Genomic DNA, 12,862 nt, shown 5'->3' on the forward strand with positions numbered 1-12,862 from the left:
GCTTTCCCCAGGAGTCTGTTTGTCCCCCCTTCTCTTGCCTGCCATGTTTGCTATGATCCACACCCAACACAGAATGATTCTGCAAGGTTCGGCACTGTGGCATTTCTCAGCTACTCACATTTCATGGGGCTTAGGGAAGGAATCTGTGATCCAGAGGCTGAGGTCAGACCATGGGTCAATGTTAGAGTTCAACCCCCTGGCTAGAGTTGGGAGGGAGGGGCAGGGTCAGTCTCTCCTCAGGACTGTGGTCAGTCTGTGGACAAGGACAAGGGGTGGGGCAGTTAACGGAAAGTAGACAAGGTGAGAATTTAACCTGAATCCCAAACTTTGGCTTTATGATTCAATATTCAGAATCTTTTAGGATAGAGGCCTATACCCTTATTTTATTTTATTTTATTTTATTTTTTTAGGTTTTTGTAAGGCAAATGGGGTTAAGTGGCTTGCCCAAGGCCACACAGCTAGGTCATTATTAAGTGTCTGAGGCTGGATTTCAACTCAGGTACTCCTGACTCCAAGGCTGGTGCTTTATCCACTATGCCACCTAGCCACCCCTATACCCTTATTTTAGAGGTCGCTCTTCTCTTGGTGACCCTTCTCCATGCTTTAGTAAACTTTCCATTTGCATTGTCTCTCTAGAGCTTCTCATCTCTACATGTCCCTTCCACCTCCTGGGCACCAGTCTCTCCTCCCAGCAATACCTCCTTACTTTCCTCTTATTTTCTCCTTATGTCCTTCTTCCCATACACCACATCCCTCCCCCTTTGTATTCCCCCTCTGGTCAGGGACTCATTATCCTTGGGCCCTCAAAATACTCATGTGAAAAAATCTGCTTGACATCACCAGACCCCTTCTGTCCCTGATGCTTCTGGGTAAAGGTAGATCGATCCAGGTGCTCATCCCCATTTTATAGATGATATTGGGGTCCCACAGCTTGATTTTGGGTCTCCTGGCTTCCAGTCCAGAACTCATTCCATCACACCACCCTTCCCTTTGTAACAATTCACTTTCTAGAACATTCCTATCAAACTCTCAAACCAGCTCCGAGATGGCAATTGTGCAAGAACCAGTGTCCCATTTTATAGATGAAGACATTGGGGCTCAGAGACATTCAGTGATTTGTCCTCATTCTCCCAGGTGGGAGGCAGACTTTCTTGTCTAGTCTTTCTTGTATCCCAGCTAACTCAAGGTCAGTCTTACTGAAATTTAGTGGTTGTCTCTCAGCTGTGATCTGCTGGGTACTGGGACAGGACTCTCCTTGTTCCAGATAAATTGTCTCCACTGGTGCCTGCAAGTCCACTAGCAAAGCTTCTGTCCTTTGAAGTTGGAAAATTCCTTAGGAATCCTTTACATATGGGGAAACTGAGGCAGATGCCTCTTTTTAAAACTTTTTTCCCTTAAGGATCCTCTTTCAAATATAATTTTCTCCCACACATACTCCCTCTTAGGAGGGAGGACTTCAATTCAATACAAGCTATTTGAGGACAGGAGCCCCAATAAATTACTAGCACTAGCAGAAGGTCCAAAAGCAAACATTTAACAAATGCTTGGCAAAAGACTGTAAGATTTATTTTTACTCTGTGCTGGGAAAGTGGGAGATTGGGGAGCCAGAGCCATGATCCAGGTCCAGAAAGGGGGACATCGAGAGACTTGGGAGACATGCTTCCCAAGAGCATCCTTTCCCTTCTTTTCTCCATCCTTGAACTTAATTCTCAACCCTGATAATTGGCACAAGTGAAGCTGGACCTGGCGTCTCCCCCTGTCAATGTCTCATTGTATTCAGGGTGTAAAGATGATGTGTGTGTGTGTGTGTGTGAGGGCCAGGGGCTGGGGGAGTGGGGATGATGGTGGTAGCAGCGAAGGGTTCTTCTGTGACTGGTACCCACACAGATGGTCTCTGCTTAACCTTTTGGACAGAGCCCTCTCCTCCATCCCTTCCTTCCCCCACAGCCACCTCTAGGAGGCCATAGTTAACTAGGTTCTACAAAGCTGCCATTGAGAAGACCCTTGGGTTTTACTGCAGAAAGGGAAGAGAGGACAGTAAGGCCAATGTTTTCTGAGGCAGGGCCCTGTAGAGCTTGGGGGAAGGGAACTTGGGAAGCTGAGGATGCTGTTAAAGAGGCAGGGCTGCCCCAACATGCACTGGGATGGAGGAAAGCTGGGCCCCTCTACTCCCATGTCCCCGCACATTTGGGTATGTTTGAGTTTCCAGTCCTGATCTTCCAAGGATTATCACTTTCACTACCTTCTCTTATCTCTATCGCCCCGTGACCAGTTATTATTTGCTTGGAATACCTTCCAGGTGAAATGGGAAAAGAGGACGTGGCTATTTTTATAGTCAGTGTGAATAGAAGGAGGCTTATTTCCTTCTCCTTTATCTGGGTCTGAGTCCCAGCTCTTGACTTGCTGCTTCATCCTCTCAGATACTGACCCTGATTGCCACAAAATCATAATTTTAGATGAGGAAGGGATCTCAGAGACCAGCTAGCCCAACCTCCCCTTTTACAGATGGGAAGACTCAAACCATGAGGAGTTATGAAGTGACTTGTCCAAAGTGATACAGGTGGGAATTAGCAGAAGTGAGATTTTGCCCAAATTCAATACTCAATGTTGTTTAACGAATCTTTCCTTATCAGTTTAATAAAAGCATAGATTTCATGTTTATCAAATTTATGAGTGAAAGAGGATGTAGATTCAGACAGAAAGAAAGAAATTATTAAGTCTCTACTAGGTGTCAGACGTCTTATAAATATGATCTCATTGGATGCTCACAACAGGACTGGGAGGTAGGTGCTATTATCTCCATTTTATGTGTGAAGAAACCAAGGCAAACAGGGTTTAAGGGTCACACAGCTAGTCAATGTCTGAGGCCAGATTTGAACTTAGCTCTTCTTTACTGAAATCCCAGAGCTCTATCCACTGTACTACCCAAACGAGGAGCTTAGTACACCCTCATTTAACATAGGGAGAAACCGATGTGAGAAACTGAAGTGACTAGTGAAATGTCCCAAGTATCAAGGTCCCCAGGGTATTAAGTAGTAGAGTCATCATTGGAACCTATCTTCTTTGTTTTTTAAAACATAAATTTGTTTATTTTTCCAATTACATTTAAAGATGGTTTCCAACATTCATTTTGGATAAGATTTTGACTTTAACCTTTTCCTCCCTCTCTTCCCTCCCCCTCCCCTTGATGATGAGTAATCTGATATAGGTTATAAATGTATAACTATGTTAAACACATTTCCATATTAATCATGTTATGAAAGAAGAGTCAGAACAAATGGGGAAAACCTTGAGAGGGAAAACCATACAGCATAAAACAAATTTTAAAAATGGAAAATGGTCTGCTTTGGTCGCCCTAGTTCTTTCTCTGAATGTGGATGATATTTTCTATCTCAAGTCTTTTAAAATTGTCTTTGATCATTGAACAGCTGAGGAGAGGTAAGTAGAATCTGACTTCTGACTTTAAATTCATTGTTCTGTCTACTATAACTGTGACATGAAGCTAGAAGATGACTGTTTATAGGTTGTATGGCAAACTATGATTTACAATGCCCTTCTTTGATAGGTCAGAATGATGGGCAAATCTCCCAAGATGAGAGTAAACCGGGAAAAAAAAGTTTGATCTGTGTTAAATTTGGGTTAAAAAAACTTAACATGGTTATCTAAGAAAGACTGAGAGATATATCAATCAATTTTATGAGCTGCCATTTTGTGACCATCATTGGAGTTGATTATGACTAGTTGAGGCAAATTGATGGGCATGCAAAGACAAAAGAAGTCAACATTGCAATGGGGGAAGGCAGTGAGCATATATGTGTATATGTATATATATATATGTATATGCATGTATATAGCTATTTACAAGATACCAAAGAAGGGCAAACAAAATGGTCTGGCAAGGAAAGGATTGATCAGGATCATTTACAGATGGAGATTCCTGTGAGATTGGGATAGACAGTAGTTTAAATGCAATGAAAACCCAGTCAATTTGGGGATCGTGTAGGGAAGGGATGTCAAGAACATTATAGACTAGCTGTTTGACATAGTTGTCTTCTGTCAGATGTCAATAAGGACAATAGTCATGGTAATATTGAGTGTTTGGATAATGATTTCTAATTTACAACACGCATTTTATATTCTGAAGCATTAGTTCCCTTGAGTCTGTGAAGTCAGTACTGGAGATAGTCTTATCCCCATTTTATGGATAAGACTTATTAGAGAACTGAAGTGACTTGCCCATAGGTAAGATGTGAACCTTCATTTTTCTGACAAGCATCGTTAAATCCATTAATCAATGGGCTTCTATTAGATATATCTGAGCCTGAGTATGCAATACAATAAATGAAATGATTCCTCCTTGGAAGGAGGGTAAAACACTACATGGTAAAACACTGGGAACATATAGGAGTGCTCAAAGAAAAAAGAGAGAATAAAAAGAAATAAGTACAAAGTCATTAACTACCAGTTATTAGAGGGATTGGGAAAGGCTTCCTGTAGAATATGGTGCTTGAGCTGCATCTTGAAGGGAAGGGAACACTGGCTATTCTCTGCACTGGTCACACCCTATCTGGAGGACCACCTGTAATTCTAGGAGCCAGAGGAACCTTGAAGAACTGAAATAGGTCCAGGGGTGGTGTCCAGGCTGGAAAGATTCTAGAACCCATAAAAACAGAGGAAACTGGAGGTATGAATCTTAGATGATGTACTGACGGTAAATGTAGATTCATAGGTCATAGACTTGCTCCATGTAGTTCCAAAAGGCAAATGCAGGACCAATGGGAAGAAGTTACAGGGAGATGAATGGCTACATATAAAAGCTTTCTAACAATGAAAACTGCCCACAAAAGAGGATGGATCTTGCACACAGTAAGGGGTTAATGAATGCTTACTCATTCATTCTTGTAGTGAGCTCCCATTACTGGAAATGATCAAGTATAAACTAGATGGTCACCTCCCAAGGATGTTGTAGAGGGATTCCTGCTTTCATTGGACAAGAAGAACATTTATTTCTAAGATTTATGACCACATGACTCTATGGACTGCAAAGGAGGAGTAGGTTGTTTGGATGAAGGGCGTCAGCATCACTGAAACACGGTGGAAGATGGGGAGGAGAAGTGTAGGCCCTAATGGGGAAGAGTCTCATTTTGCGACCTCCATTGCCCTTAGTAAGAGGGCAGCTCACATTGGAGTGTTTTTGGTGCCCACTCAGGGCTAAAACTTAGAATTATGAAGATAACAGCACTCACAGGAGGCTTCCCCATCATCTGTGGGAGAAAAGAGTGGGATAATGTGGACTAGTGAAATGATGGTATTTTCTGAATTGCCAAATAAACAATAAGAAATGAGGGCAAGGGACCCAAGAAACTTCACTCTGCTCCAAACAAGCTGGAGCTTGGGAAGAAGGATCCAGGCAGGAGTAACACTCAGTTTCCAGGTGTGTTAGTCTTAATACAGATGGGGCAATGGAGCAGGGCTGGGGCCATACCAAATTGGTTTTTACCAGTTTATACTTACATATATGGTGTCAGAACCAGGCCTAGAACTCTAGTCTCAGATTCCTGGGCCAATGTTCTTTCCATGACATCATTAGACATTCCTGGGAGTGAGGAATTTGATTTGAACTTTAGATCAGTGGAGAAACTGGCTTTATTTTGAAGGCTGTCGGCCAAAAAGGACCACAGCTGCTGAGGCTCTTCTAGGCCAGTCTAGCTCATAATCAAGAGGGGGTGGGGTCCAGGTTGGGGAATTGAGACACAATGAAGCATTTGTGGACTATTTGGCATTCAATAAAAGGAAGCTTACTTAACAATTAAAAGGCAATTCAATAAGTTTACAGCCTTAATTTGGTTGGAGTCATCTTCCCTCTGCTTTCACATTCATGTGGTCTGAGTCAGAGTGGTGTGTTGGCTTGCCACAGTAGTGACTGACTATGCCTTCAAAGGATGAACCTGTGATTCTATTCCAGGTAACCAGGAAATAATCTCAACAGTCTGATCATGGCTACAGAATGCCTTCCCTGCTCCTTTTAGGTGAAACTAGCCCAACCTCCTTGAGACAAATATTCCTTCCTGACCGAAAGGATGGTGGTGACCTGATATTTTTGTTGTTCACTTGTTTTGGTCACGTCTCACTCTTCGGGATCTGATACTTGAGTGGTTTGCCATTTCCTTCTCCAGCTCATTTTACAGATGAAGAAACTGAGGCAAATAGGATTAAAGTTTCAGGATCACACAGCTAGTGAAAGTCTGGGGTTGGATATAAACTCAAGAAGATGAATTTTCCTGATTCGAGTCCAATGCTGTATCTACTGAGTCACCTAGCTGCCTTCATAGAAATGGGGAAATGAAGAAGAGGAGTAGCTTAAGAAAATGAGTTCTCTTGTGGATATAATGAGTTTGAGACATCTGATTAGAAATGTATGCGTAGTCCTTTGGGGATCCTTGATTGGAACTCAGAACAGCAACTAGAAGAAAAATGAGTATTTATTATCATCTACTGTTTTTTTTTTTTTTGGTTTTGTTTTTTGCAAGGCAATGGGGTTAAGTGACTTGCCCAAGGTCACACAGCTAGGTAATTATTAAGTGTCTGAGGCCGGATTTGAACTTAGGTCATCCTGACTCCAGGGCCTGTGCTCTATCCACTGTGCCACCTATCTGCCCCTTTATTATCATCTACTGGGCAGACAGAAGATGAGTGACTTGCCCAGGGTCATGCAGCTAGTAAGTATCTGAGGCTAAATTTGAACTCAGGTATTCCTGACTCCAGCCTCAGGGCTCTACCCACTGTACCACCTAGCCCTCTCTAAGGCTAGATAAGAAAGATCTGTGCCAAGATGATAACTGAACCCATGGAAGCTGATGATGTTATCAGGAGAGAGAATACAGTAAGAAAATTAAAAATGGTGCAGGACAGGGTCTTAAGGGACAATTGCAGTTAGAGGAATGGTGCTGAAGAGATTGGAAGCCATATCGTTAAGGAATAATGACAGAGGGAAGAAGTAGAGGCAATGGGAGAAGATTTTTTTAAACTTTGGCTGGGGGACAGAGGAATGACATGTGATGAAAGTGTGAAAGTCTGGTGAGGTCAAGTGAGGACCTTCTTTTGACAGGATGGAATAGACTTAGGCATATCTGTGCTGTTTGTCCTTTGTTCTCGATGAAGAGCATGACATCAGGGAGGTGATGCCATGATAAGCATGTGAACTGGATTTGAGGGGGTACTGTGCTTGTCACCACGCTCACTTTCTCCTCCAGAGTCATTTGGATCCAGTGGCCAGATATGAATCAGGATGACTGGAGGTGGCCCTAGATGTGAGGCAATCAGGGTGAATTGACTCATCCAGGGTTATACAGCTAGTAAGTGTCTGAAGTCACATTTGAACTCAGTTCCTCCTGATTTCAGGACTGATGCTCTTCTCACTGTGCCATTTAACTGCCCTATATTTCCCTGCATTCTTATAGGGAGCCAAGGAAGAAGCCAGTAGAGAGAGATAAGAATTTAGTAAGAGAGGAGTTCGTGATTTGGGGGGGGGCTATTTTTGTAAGCGAAGAGCTCATTTAGGGGGGTTTGGTATTGGTAAAAGAGCCACATTTTCAAGAGAGACTGGATGGACAATGTACTTCTTAGGAGATAATGGGAATTAATGTAAAGGGTTGGGAGATGTAGAGAAGGAAAGAGGAGGAAGAGCAAGGTGAATGGTCTCTGTTTTTTTTCAGTTTTTCTGGTCCTTTACCAGAAGGGAAGGATGCTCCTTTGGTATAACTAGCCCCATTTTACAGATGAGGACAAAAGGCATCAATGATTTGCTGGAGATAACTTGCATTCAGGGTACAGGGGAATCCTGGCAAAGGCAAGGACATGCCCATCACTAATGTTTGCTTAGGCAAATACAGTTAGGACCACATGCCAGGACTCAAGAGGATGTCGGCACACTTGCCATACCAGTCCTGATAGATGTGACAAATGAAAGAAGACATGTTAGATCCAGACTGAATCAGTTTGGACCCATAGCTTCTCTGAACACTTGCCTGGTTTTGGGTAGCATTTTCTACTTACCCCTTGGATCCCTCACCACCCAAACTACAGTCTTGCTTAGTGGAAAGATCCTGGCTTGCAGTCACAGGCAATGGGTCTGAATCTCAGCTCTTCTACTACCTATGTGACCCTGGGCAAGTCCCTTAACTTTTGAGCCTCAGTTTTCCCTTCTGTATGTGGGGGGTTGACTTGATGATCTCTAAGTTTCCTTCTAGCTTTAGAATTTAACCTCTCTTGTTTCTGACCACCTTTTGTACTCTAGGCCTACTTCCAGCTTCTGATCCCTTTTTGCTTATGTCATACTAGCTGATCTTTCTTCAATACTTTCTCAACTTAGCTTAGAGAACAATAATCCTTACTACTGGAAAGGCCTTGACAATCTCCTCCCCAATGGCTCAGCTCCCAATGCCTATGACAACCTGGAAGGCGAATACTCCCTTGTCTGACTTTGACTCCCAGAGATTGCTTGCATACCCCTGGTAGGAATTGCTTGCATTCCCCCTAGCCTTTACTTCCATAGTTGTATTCCAAATGGCTACCATAGTGGCTGGCAAATGTATTTCTTTATTTCAATGGATTTAAATTTATTTTAACAATTTATGTTATATTTTTAATTTGAGCTCTATTTTAAAAGATTTGTTGATTGATAGATCTTTAGGCGAGCACCATCTTCTGCATGAAATCCTTTCTGATCTGGGTCACCTGCTTCTCTGTCTTCCTTTACAAATATCTATTTATTTATTTTTTTGGCAAGGTTGTTGGGGTTAAGTGACTTGCCTGGGATCATACAACTGGTGTCAAGGGTCTGTGACTGGATTTGAACTCAGGTCCTCCTGACCAATGCTGGCACTCTATCCACTGTGCCACCTAGCTTGTATTGAACAACTTCAAACATATTTGTGCTTATGTAATTTATGTTTAAGCTATATATATAGCATAGAGCCTAACTCAAAAGAGAAGCTCAATAAATGTTTGTTGACTGGATGTTTTATATAGAGGGGGTTTTCAAAGTACAGAAATGATGCTAAAACTTTTGGTCTTAGCACTGTGGATATATTTTGCATCTCCCCCATTAGAATCTAGGTAGGGATGGTTGGGAGGCACCTAGGTGGAGCAGAGGATAGAGCACTACCCCTGGATTCACTAGGTGATCCTGGGCAAATCACTTCACCTGTTTGCCTCAGTTTCCTCAGTTGTAAACTGAGCAGGATAAGGAAATGGCATATCAGTCCAGTAACTCTGCCTAGAAAAACCTCAAATGGGATCACAGAGAGTCAGTCGCAATGGAAACCACGAAACAAAGTAATATTCTAGGAGGGCTCATTACCAATTACTGTCCTTGCTTCTTGGCCTCATAATAATAGCTCACATGTATCTAGTGCCTTAAGGTTTGCAAAGGCCTTTTATAGATGTATCCTTTTATCTTTGTACATAGAAAGTATTTAATAAATGTTTGTTGAATTTAATTAATCTCCCTAACTGCCTTTTTTGAATTTGATTCACAACAGAGATTTGTTCTCTTAGCTAGACACTTGAGATCATGTCCCCCCCCCCTTTTCCTCTCCCCCACTTAATAGTGTTTTATTTTTTCACATTAAATGTAAAGATAGTTTTCAACATTTGTTTTTATAAGATTTTGAGTTCCAAATTTTTCTTCTTCCCATTCTCCCCATGACAACAATCTGATATGGGTTTTACTTGTAAAATCACATTAAACACATTTCCACATTAGTCATGTTGGGAAAGAAGATAAAAGGGAAAAACCATGAGGAAGAATAAGCAAAAAATAAAAAATAGTGAAAATAGTATGTTTGCATCTACATTCAGTTTCCATAGTTATTTCTCTGGATATGGATAACATTTTCCGTTATGAGTCTTTTGAAATTGTCTTGGATCATTCATTGTACTGCCGAGAAGAGCAAAGTCCGTTTATGTTGATCATTTCTCAATGTTGCTGATACTGTGTACAATGTTCTCCTGGTTTTGTTCATTTCATTCAGCTTTAATTTATGTACGTTTTTATAAGTTTTTCTGAAATCTACTTGCTCATTATTTCTTAAAAGACATTAATATTCCATCATAATCAGATACCAAAACTTTCTCAGCCATTCCGCAATTGATGTTCATCCCCAACTTCTAATTCTTTGTTACTACAAATAGAATGCTATAAATATTTTTGTGCATATATGTCCTTTTTCTTTTTCTTTGATCTCTTTGGGATACAGACTTAATAGTGAAATTGCTAGATCCAAAGGTATATGAAGTTTTATTGCCTACCAGTCATAGTTCCAAATTGTTCCCTAGAATGGTTGGATCAGTCCACAATTCCAACAACGCATTAGTGTTCCTATTTTCTCACAAATCTACAACATGTATCATTTTCATATTAGTGAAACTAATAAGAGTGTGGTGCTACCTCCCAGTTGTTTAAGTTTGCATTTCTCTAATCAATAGTAATTTTGAACATTTTTTCATATGACTATAGATGGCATTAACTTCCTCATCTGAAAGCTGCCTGTTCATATACTCCTTTTCCCTCTGAAGGGTTCTTCCCTTGGGCCGAGTTGATTGTCCTCAATTAACTTAATCTTCTCTAGGGGCCAGAGATTTCTCCAACTGGAAGAGGATTTAATGATTCTCTGTGTAAGTCAGCTCCCAGGAGCTTCTGTTTCCTAGACTCTTGACCTGAGGGATACCTTCTGCCCAGAACACTTACCTCTCTCTCCTTCCCTGTCCACTCCTTTCCTTCTCCCTCTCCCTCTGTCTGTCTGTCTGTGCCTGTGCCTCTCCCCCTCCCTCTTTTTCTTCCTCTTCATTCTTCTCTCTCTCTCTCTCTCTCTCTCTTTGTGCCTCTGCCTCTGCCTCTGTCTCTCTTCTGTCTCTCTCTCTGTATCTCTCTCTCTGTGTCTCTGCCTCTCTGTCTGTCTCTGTCTGTCTGTCTCTCTCTTTTGGTCTCTCTCTCTTGGTCTCTCTCTTGATCTCTCTCTCTCTCTCTCTTGCTCTCTGTCTCTGTGCCTCTGCCTCTGCCTCTGCCTCTATCTCTGTCTCTGTCTCTGTCTCTCTGTCTCAATCTCTGTCTCTCTGTCTCTCTGTCTCTCTCTCTCTGTCTCTCTCTCTGTCTCTCTCTCTCTCTCTCTCTCTCTCTCATCAAAAGGCCTCCTCCCTAGCCTCCAACCCATGGGTCTATGCCTGCTTCTGACCAGGATCCCCTGTGGCCTCAGCTCAATTGCTCAGAATGTTTCCTTTGGTGGTTCAGAGATGCCAGAAACCTGATAAACAACCTGCTGGTGTAATTACACCTTAAGCCCATTTCAGCAAAATGGCCAACTCACTCTCTAAGCAGATCATTTCCTTGGAATCAATCAGACGGACAACACCTACTTATTAAGGGATTGCTGGGTAGGGGACACTGTCCTAGGCACTAGAAATGCAAAAACAAACAAGTTCCAGATGCCATGCTCCAGCAGATGGTAGGAGGGGTGGGGGGACCAGGAAAGATGTTGTGGACATTTCACTAGAGTAACATTTTGAGGGAAATAAGTCCTGCCTTCCCTAGTAGTCAGGCAGGTTTTTTTTTTGGGGGGGGGAAGAATTCATTCACTGCTTTAGAATCAGAGCAATAAGAAGTTGACCCTTCCCCTGCAGAGAACTGAGGACTTTCCCCCCTCCTCTCTCCATCACAATATACATCATGCTCCATTTCTCATCTCCCAAGTATGGAACATGCCAACTCCCTTCCTAGCTTTGCCTCTTGTCATTCCCAGACTCCTTCAAGAATCTGTTCCAGCGCCATCTTCTTCTGGAGGTCTGGAGCCCAGTCACCTTCCCTTCTCCCCAGTTGTCACATACATCTTTTCCTTTCAGATGACTTTCCTAAATATCTCTTCTCTGTCTAGTTACCTGACTTTAGAGCCTGTCTCAGACACTTATTAGCTGTGTGACCTTGTAGAATTCACTTAGAGAGCAGGACTTATTTCCCTCAAAATGCTAGCTATTTGTATGGTTTGCACATTGTCTGTCCTAGCTGAGCTCCTCGAGGGCAGGGCCTCTGGTTGCCTTTCCTCAAATGCCCAAGGTTTATGTTTATTTAGCCTAATGACTGGTGCAGAGAAGACCCTCAACCAATGCACCAAGCACCATGCAAGGGGGAGGAATGAAAGTTAATTGAAAGTTAATTAGAGGAATTTAGAAGAGAGGAGAGAGAGGAAGGAGAAGTAGGTGATTATAGGAAAGAGGGAGGAGAAAGGGGAGGAAGGAGAGAGAGAGAGAGAGAGAGAGAGAGAGAGAGAGATGACTGAACAAACTATGACACATGAATATAATGGAATATATCTGGGTCTTAAGAAGCAATGAAAATGAAGATTCAGAGAAGCATTGGAAAAGCTCAATGAACTGGTGAAGCATGGAAGAAACAGAATTAAGAAATAGTAGACTCAGTGACTACAGCAATGTAAATGGGGGTATAAAACCCAAACTAAACTAAATGCTAAATATTTATAATTCCCAAGCTTGGTCTGGGAGAAAACTTGAGAAAATGTACTTTTTTTTACCTTCTTTATAGAAATGAGAAACCTTGATTTATTGACAGGCACAGTAGATTACCTCTCTCCTTTTCCCCATCTCCTCATTTACATGGGTCATCAGGGAGGAATTTAAAGTTTTAAAACAAAGTGGGGAATGCTGAATCCAAAAACTATTTGGTGATTGTTGGGCAAATGGATGTGGCCTGGTTGTGACTTAGCTTGAACATGATATGAGAAACATAATGGATAGTTGCCATGAGTTAGGGTGATATTCTCATTAACGGGATTCAGCCACTTCCCAGGAA

At 42.0% G+C, this 12,862-nt stretch overlaps 1 protein-coding gene across 1 annotated transcript in view; it reads right to left on the reverse strand.

Annotated features, from left to right (window-relative positions):
* The window catches only part of RNF24 (ring finger protein 24), a 101,913-nt gene extending 96,263 nt beyond the window's left edge, over nucleotides 1–5,650 (reverse strand). The window contains exon 1 of the mRNA XM_074196064.1: nucleotides 5,515–5,650. The gene's annotated coding sequence lies outside the window, so the exon portion shown is untranslated. The remainder of the gene's footprint in view (nucleotides 1–5,514) is intronic.
* Between the last annotated feature and the right edge of the window lie 7,212 nt (nucleotides 5,651–12,862).

Source organism: Macrotis lagotis, chromosome 1 (genome assembly GCF_037893015.1).
Source record: "Macrotis lagotis isolate mMagLag1 chromosome 1, bilby.v1.9.chrom.fasta, whole genome shotgun sequence".
Classification (NCBI taxonomy): Eukaryota; Metazoa; Chordata; class Mammalia; order Peramelemorphia; family Peramelidae; genus Macrotis; species Macrotis lagotis.